The 19771-nt window shown below is 38.5% G+C and overlaps 1 long non-coding RNA gene across 6 annotated transcripts in view; it reads right to left on the reverse strand.

Moving 5' to 3' along the window:
• The window catches only part of LOC147917348 (uncharacterized), a 63016-nt gene that overhangs the window by 4099 nt on the left and 39146 nt on the right, over positions 1-19771 (reverse strand). For 5 of the 6 annotated variants that reach the window (XR_015552030.1, XR_015552027.1, XR_015552029.1 and 2 more), the window contains 4 exons: positions 19518-19618; positions 4944-4996; positions 3655-3818; positions 2242-2467 (listed from right to left, as the gene is read on the reverse strand). This is a non-coding gene — a long non-coding RNA (uncharacterized LOC147917348). The remainder of the gene's footprint in view (positions 1-2241; positions 2468-3654; positions 3819-4943; positions 4997-19517; positions 19619-19771) is intronic. The other variant, XR_015552028.1, reaches the window with a different exon arrangement.

A 19771-nucleotide genomic window follows, 5' to 3' on the forward strand; every position in this document is an offset into this window, starting at 1 on the left:
GTTCCAGGAAATGAAGCTCTTAGTCATAGATACAAGGAGAACTATATCTGTTTCTTCACCCCAGTTAATGTAGTTGGAACTAGTTTTCCATTTTCAGTAAGGAGGAGTGTTTGGGCATTCTTCATTGGCGCTAAGGTAAGGCAGAAGGACACAGTTTTAAATGAGGCCTGGATATGAATTGATGGATGCGATGTTTAGGGCAAAGGCTAAGTTGTTGAAACAAAGGGACCTTTCAAGTGCAATAGCTTAAATAAGATTCAAGTTTATCTCTTTTTTGACAGTCATAGCAACAGGTGAGTTCCGCTTAAGGTCAGTCGTGTCAGTTGTCCTTGTTTACATGGTGACCAGTACCAGGGTCCTGTTCCAGCCTGTAGGAATGGAGAAAGGGCACCAAAGGTTTAAGGCCAAAAGCTGCATTTGTCACACAGTACTTACAGCCATATCCCATTGGCCAAAACTCGGTTATTTGAGCCTCTGTAGCTGCAAGGGAGGCTGGCTAATGTACTCTCTAGCTTTGTGAACACACCCCCAGCTAAATCACTTTTGGTATTCTATCACTAAAAGAATGAAGGAGGAGCAATTACCTTGTGGTTTCAGGGCCTATTAGGAGAACTTGTAGTCAGGGTGTATCTAGCTGGGGCACCACCTCCTGAAAGATTAACATGGTTTGGGTTCTCCTCTCCCTCTAGTATTGACTGAGTTTGGAGTTTTATTCATTTATTTGTTTACAATTTTGATTCACTCAATTTTATTTGTTATGTATGTTATCTATTGTTTTTGTGGTTGAGCATTTTGTATTTCTAACTCCCTAAAAAGCAATCAAAAATTCAAATTAAATGTCGTTTTACTTTTATATGACCATTAATAGTTTTATTGGGTATTGGAGGGGTGTCAACAACTTTCTGAAAAAAAAAAAGCCCAGTCATTTCTGAGTTAGACCTCTGGATACACCAGCAAGGAAAGTGTGTTTCACTCTGATAAGCCTCTGGGGATCAGAAATTGCTATTTCAAAGCAGAAAGAAATGCCAGCTAGTGGCTGCAGGTGGGGGATAAGTGTGGAATATGGGAAACATACTTTTATAATTTATTTAATTCTTCAAAAATAGTTGTGTGATAACTCTGCAGGGGTCATGGTAGGGCAAGCATCCATCAAGCACAATAAAGGCAATAGACATAGCGTAGGAAGGACACAAGAACCCAGAGGTGATAAAACTGGGGCTAGTCATTCTTTTATAAACAGGGTGTCAAATAATACCTTAATAGGATATTAAAAATAACCTGACTTTGAATATGTGCAAAATCCTATGTTTTTCCATATTTATTTATTTTTTCTGGATTGGGTTTGGGAATAAAGAGCAAAAAAGTCAAAGTCCTCTGCTATGATCCCTGATCTTAGGGGCTTTCTGCCCCATAACGGGTATGGCAAGGTCATGGGACCCTCTGCGTCCTCGAATCAGATATGGCTTGCTTTAAATAGGACTCAAATAAGAAAGATTCCATGTGAGGTCATATGGCCAAGATTCTTGGGAGAGATTGGAAAGAGTGGGGCTGCTGGGGAAAGAATGGGGATCTTCTTTAGATACACCGTGTCTTTTATCCGTCACAACACACCTGAAAATTGGCTTAGAATCTCTCTGGATTCCAAGGTCTGTTGCCTGCTCTAATATTCAGTACTTTCCTGCCCTGCTGGCTTGTCTAATGTGGTTCTGAACTACCACTTTGACCTCAGCTTTTGGCACAGATATTTAGAAAATGTTTCCTTTGTAGAATGCTTCATTAGTTACAGGCTCCACCTTGTGATCGCCTGCATCTGAATTTCCACCAGGGCCGACTGACCCACACATGTGCCTAAACTTCATTTTCTGCCCCAGCCTTGCCTCAGGTTTTCTTAGCCTGGTTTTCATCTTCTTTTTATAAACTCTTGTGTTTCAAGTTTATCTAACAATACAAGTGGTCAGACGCTCTATTAATTGCGCAGAATAGACTCGACAATGGTACAGGAAGTTGGAAGAGAAAAATTACTGGGAATTTGGGGTAAAGAATCAGGGTGTGGAGGCTCTGAGCAAGGCCTTAGGGGATGAGGTTATGTCCAAGGTGATATGGCCATTTTGCGATGCTGCAGAGTGAGAGCAGCTGAACATTGTGGTGACACACGGCAAACAGCGCGGGGTGAGGTGCAAGTGTGGGGCAGATCGCGTTGAGCTGCCCTGGGTCTGAACCCTGGTTCTTGTCTCCGGATACCTGTGTGCGCTGCCTGCTTCCAATTTTGGATACCTCCCAGGATGACAGCTTTTGAACGTCCTTGTTGACAGGCTTTCAGAGTCTTGAGAATGATTAGCAGCTTTTAATATACAAGCCTGTTCTTCGGATTTTGGATCATAGTCTGCATCCATCTTTTGCTTGTAAAATACTTAGTATTGATCCTGTATTCCTTTGGGTTTCATTTGTGTTCGGTCCTAAGTAGGAGCTGGATGGGTGAAAAGGGCAGGGAAGAAGACCTTCTTTCAGGAGAGAAGTCAAAGCCAATACTAACCTTTAAGGATTTGGAGTCTTGTTGGATAAGGTAAAACACTGAGAAAATAAAATCTATAAATGTATAAGACAAAAAATGCAAGGTATGAAACATGGATTGCATTACAGCATTTGGTTTTACCATGTAATACTTCTCCCTTTCTAATATTGTTTTTTACTTATTAACTAAACTCTGTCCTTCAGAAATGTACCACACTGAATGTACAATGTCTATGGTTTGGCCACAGAAGAGCACTAATATGGCACTCTCTAGAAGATTAATTTTTCCAAACGCTCAACACATGGGCCCTAAAAGCCAGTTACATATTTATTTTTCATGTTACATTTGCTGATGGAAGTTATATCTGGAAACAAAAATATTTGGCAGATTCATAAGGATCCTTTTTAGACCAAAATCTGACAATGTCGTTTTAGCATATAATGTCACACTCACTCTGTGTGGAGATGTGGGAATGGAAAATGTCTTTCTGGGGAAAACACTGACACCTGGAAGGCTTCTGTCAACTTCCAACAAAAGCACTGTGAAAAACCTCAGATCAGATGCTATGCAAATGTGTTTCTATTGGGCATACGCTATCAAGTACACTGTATCCTGTTATTTTGATACATGTTGGAAAATAACTTTAATATCCATTTTATGATTTTTTTCTACATGAATCCTTCTCATGAAAAGAAATTTCGCTGATAACCTTTTATAATCATAGCTTAACAAAATAGCAGAGATCTCGCTCTGAGCATTCCTGGTCACATTGCCATCCTTCTCTCAATACCTAGTGCACTTTATCCATGCTTCACTGATGCTACTTGTCATTTGCAGCCTTCTTCACCTTTTTACTTTCTCTCTCCTATTTGTGAATTCCTAGAAGACAGGTTCCATGTTTGTTTCACCTATTTCTTGTATAACATCTTGCTTAAAATCGGTACTCAAGGGAACAAATTGTGTAGTGACACTATACTTTTCACTTTGTACTGTAAGCTCCTTGAGGCCCGAAGAGAATATCTCCTTCATATTCCCCAGTGCTTATTACATTCTTTAGTCTGCAGAAGAACTCAATAAGTGCTTGTCCCATAAACCAGTGAGAATGGGAATTGTGTGCAAATGCTACATTTTATCTTATATACCTGTTTGTCTTAGTGCTTTCAAGAAGAGAGGAGCTGTGTTCAGACGAACCACAGGAATCACATGGAATGGTCCCATTGGTCTCTAGTTCCAACAGAGGTAGCTGTTTAATGTTGCTAACAGATCATAAAGCTCCAAAGAAAGATCTGGGACAGGTGCAAAATTTCTGTGGAGACACAGGGGTAGATTCTAAAAAGTAATTATACACTACGTTGTTTTCACATTCATGTTTTGGAGACAAATATGATATAAACAAGTTCATTAACATTCTTAACTAAAACTATCAAAGTTAATTTGAAGCCTCTCCCCCATTGGTATCTAAGGCAGATGGAAGAGAGTTATTTAAAGGCCATCTTTTTGTGATATTATGGGAACTATATCAAGTGGGTTGAGATTACCAACTGCCACACAGTTGAATCCACAGATGAATGTGAAAATTATACCAATGAGTTATTACTGGTGACCTTTTATGAATTGTAGTTCAAATAGCCAAATATGGTGGGAAATAGCAGAAAATGTTGCAAAAAGAAAAAAGTAAAAACAAACAAAAAACTTTGATAATATAGAAGAGGCTGTTTGAAATAAATAAAGCAATGTAATTGTTAGTTCTGTGATTTAATCAAAACCTCCTGCAAAAATCTTGTCAACTTATTACATATATCGTATAAACCTGTCTTGATTTGTGAGCAATGGATTTTTCAGGTCTGTGTTACAGGTAGAATTAGTAGCCATGTAACAGAGTTTCTAGTCATCTCTGTTGATGTTAGGAAGATGAAACACATGAACCCATTTTGCATACATCCAGAGGCTAATTTTTAAAAAACAAGGAGGCAGCTTCTACAAAATGATTAACAGAAGTAAGGCACTTATATAAAAGTAAACTAAATTTGGTCTGAAAGGAGAGCGAATTTTTAGAAACACAGATGCCTGATAAGAAGACAGCATGATCATCGCAAGATTTCAAAAGGAAATGATTTTACTTAATTTGTTTTGAAATTTGCCAAATTTGTTTCAGATTTTTGGAGCCTGAGGGCTTGTGTTAATTTTTAGAATCTCTTTTATAACTAACATAGCTGATTGTTTAGATCATTACCCTATGAAAAAATACGTTTTTCAAGTTTAATCTGAATTTTGACAAAAGTGATATCTATATAGATATATATCTATATATATAAAGTTATATTAACATTAAATGGCAAAGGAGAGTAAGTATATTTTAAAAATGGGTGTGGGGTCATACTCCCAGTGCTGAAATGGTGGCATCCTAACGTAGCGTCAGCAAGTAGCATACCTGTGTGTGGCGAATGGGTCAAGGTGCCAGACAGCTTCACGCAGATAGCCGCACTAGGGTAAGAGAAAAGAGAGAGGGGGGAAGAAATTTTTATTCCATTTCCCATGTCAGTGCTGTCATTTCATAATATCTAAATTCTAAACCTGGAGTTATTTTGTAATACACTTCTCTCATTTCTTTTCTTTTTCCAGTTCTTGTAAAATATGTGATAAAAAGTATGAGTACTGGGGCTGGCCTGGTGGCATAATGATTGAGCTTGCATGCTCTGCTTCGGTGGCCCTGGGTTCATGGGTTTGGATGCTGGGCATGGACCTATGCACTGCTTGTCCAGCCATGCTGTGGTAGGCATCCCACATATAAGGTGGAGGAAGATGGGCACAGATGTTAGCCCAGGGCCAATCTTCCTCAGCAAAAGAAGGAGGATTGGCGACGGATGTTAGCTCAGGGCTAACCTTCCTCACTAAAAAAAAACCAAAAAAAGTATGAGTACTGTTTTTATATCTCTGTTGCTTAATAATGATGAAGCACTATTTCAGTTAGTTGTGTATGTCATTCCAACTTTCCACTTACCCACAAGACCAGGCAGCAGTGAGGCTTGAGCCCTATCTTTGGCGAGTCATTCAGTCAGACAGGGGCAGGTCTGTGAAACCCATTTTTATTTTGCTAAGAAAGATTGGCCCTGAGCTAACATCTGTGTCAGTCTCCTCTATTTTATATGTGAGTTGCTGCCACAGCGTGGCCCGTGATGAGTGGTGTAGATCCACGCCCAGGAACTGAACCCTGGCCGCCAAAGTGGAGTGTGTCAAACTTAACCACTAGGCCATGGGGCTGGCCTCTGTGAAATCCATTTTTTGACAATATCCTCAGGTGATTCTGACAGCCAGCCAGGATTTGAAATCCTAAAATGTCTCTCTTTTACTCCTTCCTACCTCATTCAGGAAACAGAGCAATCTTTCCTTTGAGATTAATTAATCTCAATAGTGACGTTATTAATATATTGCCTCTTGTATCTTACATTTGCATTTTGAGGTAGGCTTCAATGTGTTAAAATAGAGCATAGTTCTCGTTTGAGATCCCACCACTTCCAGAATTATCTAAGAATCCAAGTGGGGTGGTTTACTCAGTCCACAAGGATCAGTCTGCTTCCCAGAGCCAGCTGGAGAAAGGACTGGAGTCTAATCTATCTGCTCCTGCATGTGCTTCCAGCACACACGGTATCTGATGGAGGCTGCAGTCATGCCCTTGCTGTCTAGAACCTTGCCTGGGCCCAAGCTCCACGGTTAGACTCTTTGCTTAGAGCTCCCTTTATTTCACACTCGCATTTTTCCCACAACACCACTGGTCCTGAGGTCTTCTAGATTAGTCTTTGTGTGTGGGCCTATGAACCAGAATCAGTCCTCTCTCAGAAATCCGTAGATCCTCATGATAACCTCATTGCTTCAGCCCAGACTCCCCTTTCCTTACGGAGAGTTGGTGTCCTCACCGGCTGGCACAGTAGCTCTCAATCATTAAAATTAAAATCATTAAAATCACCTGGAGAATTTATGAAAACACAGATTGCTGGGCCCCAACCTCCGAGTTTCCTACTCAATGGGTGTTATGGACTGAATTATGTCTTCCCAAAATTTATATATTGAAGCTGCAACCCCAGTACCTTAGAATGTGGTTGCATTTGGAGATAGGGCCTTTAAAGAGGTAATTAAGGTTAAATGAGGTCATAAGAGTGGGGCCCTAATCCAACAGGACTGATTTTCCTTATAAGAAGAGGAAGAGACTCCAAGGATGCTCACACACAGAGGAAAGGCCATGTGGAGACACAGCAGGTAGGCAGCCATTTGCAAGCCAGAGAGAGAGAGAGAGACCTCAGAAGAAATCAAATCTGTAGACACCTTGATCTTAGACTTCTAGCCTCCAGAACTGTGAAAAAACAGATTTCTGTTGTTCAAGCCGCCCAGTCTATGGTATTTTGTTATGGCAGCTCTAGCAGACTGAGACAGTAGTTTTGGGGTGGGCTAATGAAGTTGCCTTTCTAACAAGTTTCCAGATGCTGCTGGACTGGGGACCACACTTGTGAACCACTGGGCTGGCAAATCTTTGGCTTGTCTTGAAAAACTATAATAAACTATTTGATATGAATATAGCACTTCCTGTCCTGAGTCAAACCAAGTGATCTAAACTACTACTTAGTTTTCCTGGCTCCCCTCCTTATTTCTGAGGTGCTCTCCAAAACCCCAACTCGGAATTGAGAATAAAAGAGAAATTTACTAGTTAAAAAAAAGTGCTAAAGAAAAACTGAGAATGAATTGCTGATTTAGAGCAGCTGCAAGGGTACAGGAGGGAGTGGTAAGAAGCACATTAGATCAGGAGTCTGGAGAATCAGGAGTCTGAAAACTTGGGTTGTGTCTTGATTCTGCTCCTGGCTATCTATAGGACTGGGATCAATTTAAGCACTAAGGTTCCTATTTGTATCAAGATGGCATTAGTTTAGATGGTCTTTAAGGTTCCCTATAGTTCCACTATTTTATAATTTATCCAATAGATGTTAATGAATTTCTGAGGAATGGTAATGCAGAGTACTTAATATTTCCAACCCTTTCCCCTTTCCCAAATCAGTGAATGACCAGTGATAGCTAGTAGTAATAATAACAGTAAATATTGGGATCTCCAAGGGGACACCTAGTAAATAACACGCGTCTTCCCCATCAGGCTTCTAAACTCATTGAGAAGATAAAAGAGAGAAATAGAAGGGTAAGTCTCACCTTGATTATTAATAGAGGCCACGTTGCGAGACGTGGCACTAAGTCTTACTGAGCAATCATGACTATGCTGAACCGGGGCAGGCCTCCCGGGTAAGATGTAAGGCATGGAAAAGCAGAACATATCTTTGTTCTCTATGGTTTTGGTAGCCATGCTTGCTCTTTGAGGCTGAGTGTGAACAATTATTCCTTCCAAATTTACTAACCAGAGAAGTCTTTCCCCAGAGGCAGAGCAGAGCAAATAGAACATGGAGAGAGGCCAGTGCAGGTCTCTGGACCTGGAAAAAACTCTCAGTGGTGGGGAGATAAGCTTTATCTCCCACAGCCCTCACCATCCCGTGAAGTTGATGAGGTTTGCAAAGGTAAACCGATTACCCAGGGTCACACAGCTGGGAAGGGGTGGAGCTGGGCCTGGAGCCCAGTTCTCATTGCTTCCAGAATAAGCATTCCTAACTACTCTGCCAAAGCTTTAGCTGTAAAGATGGAACCTGGTGGTAAGTGTGTGCAAATCCTCATACTGACACAAGGGAAGCTAAAACCAGGTTCGAAGCTTGAACTTCTCTGTGATAATCAACCATCACAACAGCCATTTTCCTTGGATATATATTCATTTAACTTTAGGGGAAGAAATACATTCCCTGCTTGTCTGATTCCTGGCCCCATTCCATCCTGCTCGGCCTGCAGATGCTTCAGATTTACTTGGTACATTCCTGCCGTCAAAGAACTGTAGTGGTCTTCGGTTTTTCACAAATACAAGACTAATACATTACTTTGTTAAAACCCTGAGTTACCAGGCTAAACAGGCATAGAAGCACATTGTTTCTCAACAGTCACACTGATTCTTCCTTCTAGTTAAGATATATCCCATGTTCTTTAGAGTTTGGGCGGACTCCTTTTCTTTAAATCTCTCTAGAACTTTTGAATTTGGAAATTACATGAAAAAAGAAGCTTATGAAAGTAAAATTCATATTCAATTCATATTCACACACCCAAAAAATGCTAGTAACAACAGATGCCTCTGCTTACAGGAACAGATTTATCCTAAATCTGGATACAATGAACTTCTTTTATTTCCTTAGAAAAGCAGATCTTTGGCCAGATTTGGTGGAGTATTTCTCTCCTGCAAGTTAAAATTATTTCAGCCTATCTTTTAATTACGTGAAATGATGGAAATTGAATTCTTCATCACTTTTTCTTTAGTATTATTTCTGTATAATATTCTCTAGTGTCTAACACAAGGTTGACATATAGTCTCATTCATTTGGCTGTTCTTTCATTGATCCTGGCTTGATTCTTTAAAAATGTAATGTTTTAACATCTATATCACCAAACATTTAGAAAATTTCAGGTTTCAAAACATTCAGAGATTATTATAGTAAGCATTACTGTTAGGTTAATTAGCTTACTGATCATACAGTAGATAATAATAAGAGATTTTCACTCTATCTCTGACGATATATGATGCTAGAGAATTTTTACAGGTATGAGAGGCTATAAGAATGGGGTAAATGAGGAAAAATAGTATTATTATATAGCAAACACTTGATCTTTCACACAGTCACACATCTTATGTGTTCCCATTAAGTGAACTTTGGGTATAACTTTCCAGATAAATGTTGGAAATAACTGACATTATCTTTTCTGTTCTATGTGCTATGCTAATTTGCTTCCACATTAAATTACACAACTTGAAAAGGTGATGTTTTATATGGGGTTTTAGCAGGTACTGGATTCTTGGATTATCAGTTGTACTATTGCCTCCCAGTCATTGCTAAACCTTCCTTCTTACTGGGAAAGTCAGTTTAGGCTTTTCTTTTCTTTTTTTTTGCTTTTTGAAAACTTTACTCAAAAGTTCACTTTTTAAATGTTTCTGTATCCTTTTCTCAGTGATATACCATTTTTCGCATGCCATTTTGGCTCTTGACTTTAACAATTTTATTTTAACTGAATAAAGTCGGTTTTCCGTTTAAACCTGCTTGCTTGGTATTCTAACGTGGATTTTTCTGGCTGTAAGTTAACTGTTACAAAAATTGGTTCCTTTTGATGAAATTAATACATAAAATGGAAATCACATGTTAATTCATTTGACCTATAATTATTTAACACCTGCTATGTGCAAAGGCATTGTTGTAGCTGCCACAAGAAATACAAGACGTGGTCATTAATCATAAATCTCTAGGAGGTCCAGGACCACGTCTGGGACCACATTCTAGTTGTGACCTCAGTACTTGCCATGATGCTTGGTGTGTGGTAGGGACTTAACGAACTACTTCCTGAACAGATAAATACCACATATACCTTAATCTAATTTATCACTTAATACTCCCTAAAATTTTTTATTAAAAAATTTTTTCTTGTTGTTCCTTGTCATTTATATTGTTGTCTCCATAAATTTTTAAAGAAAAAATGTTTTCCATATTGTTAATTGATTTAAATAAATTTTGGTTAATAAGTAGAAGATGATGAGGATAATGAGTCTACGTTGTATAAAATTTATAGTTCCTAAAATCACTAGCAACCTAATGGCAATATTATAAGTCATAAAAGACCATCTCCAGACAGGTCAGAATTCTCATTAATAGCTTACTGTTTTTTTCCTTGCCATTTCTTTTTTTTCTTGCCCTTTTCTTATAAAGAACAATAAAGTAATAGAACCAAGGACAGAGATTCTTATCTGTGGTGCTTAGAAAGAATCAGGAGAAAATGAGTTGCCAGGGCTTGGATCAGTAGCTAGGTTGGTGACTTGAAGTTAGTGGAACTTTCTCCACATTTACATGGGAGGAAGGGTGATAGTGAAGCGTGAGTTCTGTTTGTTTGGGTGCTTGCTCACAAATTCTCTTCCAAGTTGATTTGAATACATGTGCACTGTTGAGAATGGGGAGACACAGGCAAGGATGAAGACACGTAGCCAAGGGACATAGCCAGAGAACTATCCTCCAGCTCGACATTACTGTCCTCGCAAGGTCAGAGTTGAGCCATCTTTCCCTAAGATTGGCAGGCAAATTTTAAGCCATATCATGCTCAATTTCCACAGTACCTATTTTGCAAATAGAGAAGACACATCAAGATTTCTTCATTTAATACAATAATAAAATCTAAACTCCTTATCATGACCCTCAAGAGCCTACAATGAGCTGTTTCCAGTCGACTGTCTGATCACATCTCCCATCTCTCCTTTACATGTAGTCTTCTGCCATTGCTCAAGCTTGACAAGGTCTTTTCCGCCCTCAGGGCCTTTATACTTGCTGTTTCTCCTCCTGGAATGCTCTCCTCAGATCCCCCCGGGCTTTCTCCTTCTCGTCTTCAGGTCCCTGTCAAATGTCACCTCCTAGAATGACCATCCCTGTCTACTATTTAAAATAGCTCCTCTGCTCCCTGGTCACTTTTTATTCTTGTGCAAACCTGGGCTTGTTTGACCTCAGATCCCATGCTTGCCCATCTCCCACTGGACTCTTGGACAGTGGGGGCTGACTACTTCACGCTGTATTTTCCAGGCTGGCATGTCAGCTGGATTCCTGTCGCATTTGACCAATGGGTGGCACTGACGCAGAGATGGAAGGTTATTTCCTCCCCCTTTCTCTGCCTGGAGTGATGTCTCCAGCAGTGCCTATTTTTTTCTCTGTGGCTCCAGCTCACTCCTTCAGGTGCACAGTGGTTCCAGCTTCTCCCATGATGACCCCAGTCCTTCGAATCTGGTTAACACGACATTATTCCTTTGTCCCTCTGACCTAGGAGTGGTAATGACATTTCTGCTCTTGCTAATCTCTGGAAAGTCTCACTGTCCTATTTGACTCTTCCATTCTTTCACTAATTCATTACCTTTATTTTAGAGATTTCCTTGATTGTATACTGACTAATGTAACCTTATTACTGTTTTTTTTTTTTTTTTTAATCCTTATCAGTATCTGCAATTGTTTTTGTTCCTATCTGTACTGGGCTGTACTGTGCTGTACTGTTACTGTCTTACCTTAGGAGAATGTAAGATCCAAGAGGACAGACCCTTTGTCTTATTTATTGTTGTATTGTCAGGATCTAGCACAGTGCCTGGTACATGGTAGTTGCTCAATAAACATTTTCCGAGTAAAACAAAAGTCTGGATGAATTTCTGCAGGTTTCAAATACAGTACACCACTAGTGGTACATACAGTGTTTTCATGCTGATTAGTTCTTTAAACACCAAACCTAAGAAAAAGGCCATTATTTTTTTTCTAATTCAAATGGAAATAGGAGTGTTTTAATTTGTTTTAGAGGAGGGTGAGAAAAAGCATCTAAGAAGTTTGAATCTATGAGATTCAGAGTTCTAAGCTGGAACAAGACTTTTATAAATCCACATGGATTATTCCTATAAGGCTGTGGTGTCCTCATTCTTAACAAAGTGGTCTTTTATATATGGGTATGTGTGTACTTTTGAAACATAATCCTAATAAGGGCTAATTGTTTGATTGATTTAACAGTGCTATGATTCCCTGCAGTTTGGCTGGCATCAAAAAAAACCACAGGGAACTTCTTACTTTGCAGGCAAAATTGACGTATCACTTTTTACCCTAAACAATGTCCTAATGCATAGCAGACAAATTTTATTCTGCTGGTGGCATCATTTTTCATGATTCTACTATTGAAGACATTTTCAGTTTACTAAAGACAATGCTGCTTTTGGCCACTTGTATAAGCTGTTGTGGAATAATCAAGACCTAAATATATTAAAACTAAAATTTACTGTTTGGTCAGTAGCTGTAGAAAAGCATTCCATATTTATTTATTGGTTTAGTTATGAATCTACATATCCACCTATCTATTCATTCATTAGTATACATTCATTAGTAAACATTTCTGCCCCATTCTTCAATCATATACAGGATCATATATAGGAAAAGAGAATGAATGAATAGTTGTGACAATTAGAACAGATGTAAATAATGAACAGTAAGGGAAATTGGATATAAATTTAGTATACAAAGAGCATTCCATAAGACTCTTAACAGTTTCTAGAGATAGGCCAATATTTGGTTCTGAGTTTTCTAGCAATCAAAAGACAGAAAGAATCTGATGATTTCCAAGTGCATAGTGTCTATAGGGCTAACACATGAAAAATTACTCAGGAGAAGCTAAGCCTTTTCAGGTACTGAAATCTGAAAGGATTTTTCAGTGGCTTCTCATAAAGGGGACACTGTTTATCTTTATAAAGACAAGTGGCAAACATTGCCTGGTCAAGAAAGCACAAGCGAAATGTAAGGTATCATTCCAAATATGGTGGCACATCAGGAGAGGATAGACAGAGCCTGTCCTTGTGCCAGCACAGATGGGCTGAGGGCATGCCCCGGAGAGAAAGCCTGGGAGTTTTGTTATGTATCGTCTAGAGAAGTCCTCTAACTTGATAGGTGATGCATCCAGGTTCCAAATGGATAAATACCATCCCAAAAGGCATGCAGTGTATATGAAATGCAAGAATTCGGATTCTAATCAATGATGTGACTCCATAGTCAGTGTTTTCCAACAAACTAGATGGAACCTGATTTTATTTCCCTGATTCCGTAAATCAGTGACAGTTGGAGAAAGGCAGAATATAGGTGTAGCCCAGGCTGTGAGTCAGCAAATTGGTAGGAAATGAAGAGCTTAGATGTGCAGGAGTTAAACAGCAGGAGTTTGAGTGTTAGTGTAGAAAGAAAATGGATGTTGCATCAGACAGACCTGGTATAAATTCTGCTTCTGCCATCTACCAGTTGTGTGACCTAGACAAGATGTTTATCACTTTAGAGATTCCATTTCATTATCTATAAAACGGAATAAAGATACACACGTTGAAGGATTATTTCAAGAATGCAATAATGAGTGTATAGCAATTGGCAGACAGCAAGTACCCTGTAAGGTTAGCCTTTACTATAATTATGATTTTTATTAAGTCAAAGAAGTAATTAAGAAAGCAGTTTAATGCCCATAGAATTTGAAGGTCAGGACAGGCCAGAAGTAAAATACCAGAATGGAAACCAAAAGTCACAAATTATAAAGGACAAATGCAAGCTTAAGATCAAGAAGCCAGGGGTACAGAAGGCCGCAGAGCCAGGTGGATGGGGTAACACATTCTTATTACTCGGAATGGGAAAGGCTCGATTTGATGCACTGTTGTGTTTAATTCAGAAATTTTTCATTTGCTTCCTCCTGGCACAGGAGCCTGTCCCAGCGCTTGACCCATTGTGGGGAGTGATGCTCTTTAAAGTGAAATGAAAGCAGATCCTGACCCAATGGCAAAGAATGCTACTGCAAATCTCATCGACAGAAACACATATTTCCCAAGGGCTAATTGGTGTACACATACATCGGCACTCACCCATGGAAGCTGGCGGCAGACGTTCAACCTTTGGTGTACTAGACGCTGCATTAAAGTCCAACTGTTCATAAAATGTCAGATGAAGAAAACAATGGCCAAGAAGAAACAGCACAAATCAAGCGCTGTGTTCTATCACTCATCATTTTATATTTAAATGTTAGGTTCATTTTATAGTCAACATGAGCAATATCAAGAACTTTGATTGTGTTTTAAAAGGGAAAAAAAAATCTTCATGTATATTATTCCCCAAGTCAATTTGTTAAAGTTGGTTTATTCAGCATTGCGATTTCTATTTTTGAGACGAGGAAACAGAGCTATATACAGGATCAAAAAACTTTATGACTAAGTATTATAAAATCAAGTGCCCAAATTTTTAGTATATCACCCAGAACCTCCGCAAGTAGTCCCCCACCTCTCTTCAGATTTATTTTTTACTTCCTCCCTCATAAGTGATATACCCTAATTTAACCCACTACTCAGAAATACGCCTTGCATTTTCCTCTCTTTCTGCATTTACTCACGTTTTTCCCTCAGCCAGTAGGGATGCATTCTTTCCCTCCCTGTTTGAATGCTGAAATCTTAATTTTCTAAGTTTTTCTTCCTCTATGGAATCTTCCCAAGTCTCCCCAGGTCAATTAATTGCACTTTATTTGTAACTCACTTTTGGTTATTGAATCAAGTTTTACAAGCATTCCCCCTTGTCCACCTCACAGTGCTAAACAGTCATGCCAAGTTCTGAGTAACAGTGAGAAAAAGGAAAAAAACAAACAGAACAAGCCATTCCTGCCTTCTTTCAACTAAATGGCAGAGACAAATACAAAACAAATTAATATGAATTAAATATATAATTGTATATTACAGCAAGAGTTAGGAAAGAAAACAAAAACATACCAGGAGAAAGGCTAACAAGGGAGACCTATTTAGATTTAGGGAGGGAAAGGGGAAGAGCCTGTCTGAAGCAGCATTTAAGCTGAGAGCTGAAGGTTAGGGATCTGTTTATGGCAGTTACTTGCATACTTGGGGATTCCCCTGCTGGGTCCAAGTCCCTATATGCATTTTCCTCTTCATCTCCTCTACAGGATCTGACACAGGACCCTGCCTGTTGGCTGGTTCAATAAATGTTGCACCCACTGAAAGGTAGCTGCCCACTTAGCAAAAACCTAACTTGGTCAATTCATCTCCGTTCTGAACAAATGTTTTAAGTTCTCTTTTGTCTTGAACTGGGAACTTTGGACTGAGTCCTTGATGGATCAGGGGGCACTGGAACGGGGTGAGGGGAGAAGCCATGTTTGCTGCTGGCCAGGTCTTCACCACACCATGAAGCTCAATGAACTCCAATTCTCCCCATATTAGTTTTCAATCCCTTAGGAAAACGTTGGGAGGGCATTGCATGGGTAATCTTTGTCTTTATAAAGGACTAGGGGATTCTATCATCAAATTAGGGAAGACTGATTTAAAATGTTAAAACACAGAGACTGTTGTAACTAGAACACATTTAATACTTTTTTTTTAGTATTTTTTTTCGTTTAGGTGGAATGTCTTTATTTCAATCTATCTATGTGGGTTTTTAGTAATATTGTCACTGTGATAAATATATAAACTATGCGCTATTTAGCCATTCTTATCAAAATTGATTTTCCAGTTAGATACATCTACATGTCCAGCTTTCTTTGGTAAGAGAATAAGGCTGATTTCATATTAGAGCTGGTAAGTCCTAATGCATTGCGTTTGGGGGTGATTGAACAGGAAGATGGGAGGTGGTTTGGCTACAACATTAACTTTTCATGCATTTGCAGGGTGGATTCGATTGACCCGGCTGGGGTGGTAGGAGTTCTTATCCTCCTCATTTGTCTTTGCTGCAACTTAAATTTGACTGTCAGGATAAAACACCAAGTGTTCCTCTTCTGGGACTGATGAAAAACCCAAACGAGGAATCTGGAAAAAGAGTCTGAATCTAGACCTTTACAACAGGAGGCTGTGTGGCATACAGGACAGGCAGGTTGGTGAGTCCAACTGGAGAGAAGCCTAGCCCTCTCCTGCCAAAAGGAAATCAAACCCTCATTCTCCTTCCAAGCAGTGCAGGCCTCAAGGCATTTTTGGAAGAGTGGTAATTATTATCTTTAAATAATTCAATATAAGAATATGATAATGTTAGAACTGAAGTAGAGAACTTTATAAAAGAAGAATCTTACTAAAATGGAGAGAGTTTCAGAGTGGCAGCATTTCTGCTACAGCTAGACAAGAAAACAAAAACAATTTCCCATGAAATCTAAAAAAAAACCAGAAAAAATAAAACCAAGCTCATAGGTGAAGGGAGTCAAAAGGTACAAACTTCTCGTTATAAAATAAATAAGTCATGGGGACGTCATATACAGCTTGGAGACTAGAGTTAATAATACTGTATTGCATATTTGACAGTTACTAAGAGAACAAATCTTAAAAGTTCTCATCACAAGAAAAAAAAATTTATAACTATTTATGGTGATGGATGTTAACTAGACTTATTGTGGTGATCATTTCACAATATATACAAATATCAAATCATTATGTTGTACACCTGAAACTAATATAGTGTAGTATGTCATTATACTTCAATAAAAATTAAAAAATATTTCTCCACATTAAAAATGTACCTAATGGTTTGTATGGACTGAATAGAAAATTAGCATTATTTTCTTTTATTCTTTTTGTCCAAAAAACATAACTGGATACTCCATTGTTGTGACACATTGTGATCTTTCTTAAGACATTTTCCAATTAATGGTATTGCTTCCTTAGGGTGTGAGCTTTGTAATTTAAATAGCAGCCTATGTTCAACAATGTATTTCATGCCATGTCACATTATCAGAAGAGCAATCTGCCATTTTCCGACAGGCAGTGACTGGTGGCTGAATCAGTGATACCTTTAAAAAGAACTCATTATCTGTCTGGTGAACAAAATATGCATTATAAAATAGTGTAGGATTTTAATTTTCAATGTCAGTGATTTTTGTCTGCATGACTGTGATGGATGGGGATCATCTGAAGCAGTGTCAGATATTTGATATTTCAGGAGATTAGCAAATTTAGACAGTCAAGGATTCTCTCCATTCTTCTTGGGATAAACTAGCTGTTCTTTTCTTATGAGTAGTGCTACTTTCAGGAAAGATGAAGAAAAAAACTAAGACATGTTTCTATGACTGAGAAGTCATCTTTTGAGGAACAGGGGGTCCTTAATAGCCATGCAGACATCTTTTATAAACATCATCAACAGACTGTATTTGAGAATTAAGGATGAAGGACATATGGACTATGCTTTATGGTCTTGATTAATTCTAAAACTTTCTACATGGTTCTGTGACATTACAGTCAAATTCACATCCTGTGAGAAGTCAGCAAATGGAAAAAACAAAACAAAACAAACCCAGAATGGGAAGAGGTTAGAAGAACAGCATCCTGCTAGCTGACCTAAGGACATTTTTAGACAAACAATCCTAATCACTGAGGGCCTGTGGCAGATTATTTACACATCTCTAGTGTTGGTTATTATATGGATGCCTCAAATTTTTTCAGCTATGGAAAGGTGAAATTGTGATGGTGTCAGGTTGAAACCTCATTTGAGAGAATCCCACATTCCATAGTGACTAATGAGTGGAAATTCAGACTTGATGAGGGAAGGGAGAAAAGTGAGAACATGATGAAATAGCATCAGTGCCAGCATACTTGTTATTTTTCAGAAGAACCTTTTGAAATTGATCACTTAAATTTAACCCCATACAGGCATATCTAAGTCCCTGTTATGGGATTTCACGCCATCCAACTGGCCGTACTATTTATAAACTTCTCATATCTCCATCAGAAAGTGTTCTTACTCCCAGTGAGTTGAAAGATTTTGAAAATACCATGAGAAATTTTATTTTAAGACTCTGTTTTCTTATAGAATATGCAAAAATGAAAAATGCACCGTCTCTATTTTTAATGTTAGTTTTCAGGAATGACTTTATCATTGGAGTGTAAGTTCCTTGAAGCAGTGATTGTGTCTTATTTACTTTTGGATCCCTAGCAAAGTGTCAGGCCACATGATGAACAAGCTATAAATATTAATTGAAAGGATGAATGTCTAAGGTTTAAGTGTTACTAGTTCTAGGAGCATAAATTAAGGAAATGAGTCTCAAATTGTGGAATTTCAGGTTTAGGCCAACTGATGAACAAGGTATGTGTATATGTGCAGTGCAGTGTCATGTGTGTGTTAAGGGATGCAGTGGGCTTGTGGGGAGGCAGGGATGTATACAATAGAGATGTCTCAAAATGCTTTGAATACTATCAGATAGCTGGCTATTCTACCAGTTAGGAATATGACTAATATAATTAATATGACTATTAGTCATAGTGGCTTAAACACATTAGGGCTCATTTCTCTCTTGTAATGAGAAGTCTGGAGGTAAGTAGTTACTGGTTCAGTGGCTCAAAAATGTCAGGACAGAGGTCTCTGTGATTTTCTAGTCTTTTTCTTAAGGCCCCAAGATGGCTGCCAGAATTCTAGTCATCAGGATCACATTCCAGGTGGGAAGCAGGAAAAAACGTAGAAAGGCAGAAAGAAGGAAAATGCCATGGGAAATTGTGGATGAAGATTTATCATGTCACTTTAGGGAACTGTGTGGAACCACTGCTAAATCTGAGTGACCATGACACTTAATTAAATAAGTATGCATCATTGTACTTCTCCTTATTAGATTTAAGGATGATGAACTCATTGACCCCTTTGGAAGATCAGTAAATATAAGCATATAAATTGTGTTTCAGATGAAAACTTATGGTTTAACCTATTGGTCTATTTAATTGTACATAATTTTATTCTTTCCACTCAATCTCATCAACAAAACTCCTAACTTGCTAGCATTATTTACCCAAATTTATTAAGTACTTACTCTGTGTCAGGCACTGTACTTGTCTCTGGGGCTATAGAATATAAGAGAATATAAGAGAGCAGGACAACCTTTTTGCCCTCTAGAAGCTCATTACTTGGTGGAGGAAACAAATCAACAGGTAATTCTTATGGTAGGTGATACAGTCTATGAGCAAGGCAAGCCTTAGGAGCTCTGGACAAGTAGCATCTGGACGCACTCCAGTCTGGGCAGGTGAGGGCAAAAACCAAGAAGACCTCCATGAAAGAACTGACAGCTCATCTATTGTTTTATTTTTATTTATTTATTTATTTATTTTCATCTATTGTTTTAAAAGATGAGAAGGAGTTGAGGGAGCATGACAGTAGTTCTAAGCAGATTAAAAAGCAGATGTTCAAATACAGGAAGGTGTGGGTTTATGGTATACTACAAGATCAGTAAGCCCTGGATATATTTTCAAGGGTTACATTTGTATACTTGTATGAGTCACTAAATTCTGAAATATTATTCTTGCAATATAATTTCCTTTTCAAAACTGGTAACTCCTAGAGCAGAAAACCACAAAGCTATACCAAAATATGAGTGTTGGTAATCACCTTGACTCACTCACCAGCTGAGTGGCTGCTGTCTGAACACCAGAAGGATCATGTAGAAGTGATGAGTTTAGGTGAAATATGTGCTTGAGACATCTGGGGGACATCTGGGGAACATCTGAATGGAAAGGGAGAGTAGGCAGTATGATAAATAATCTCGGAGCATAAAAGTAAGGTCTGGGATAAAAATACAGATATGAATTCCCTTATTAATTCCACAAATATTTATTGATCACGTAATGCTAGATGTTGGAAATACAATAATGAATAA

Source organism: Ceratotherium simum, chromosome 4, assembly GCF_057802395.1.
Source record: "Ceratotherium simum simum isolate JZ-2026a chromosome 4, ASM5780239v1, whole genome shotgun sequence".
Lineage (NCBI taxonomy): Eukaryota > Metazoa > Chordata > Mammalia > Perissodactyla > Rhinocerotidae > Ceratotherium > Ceratotherium simum.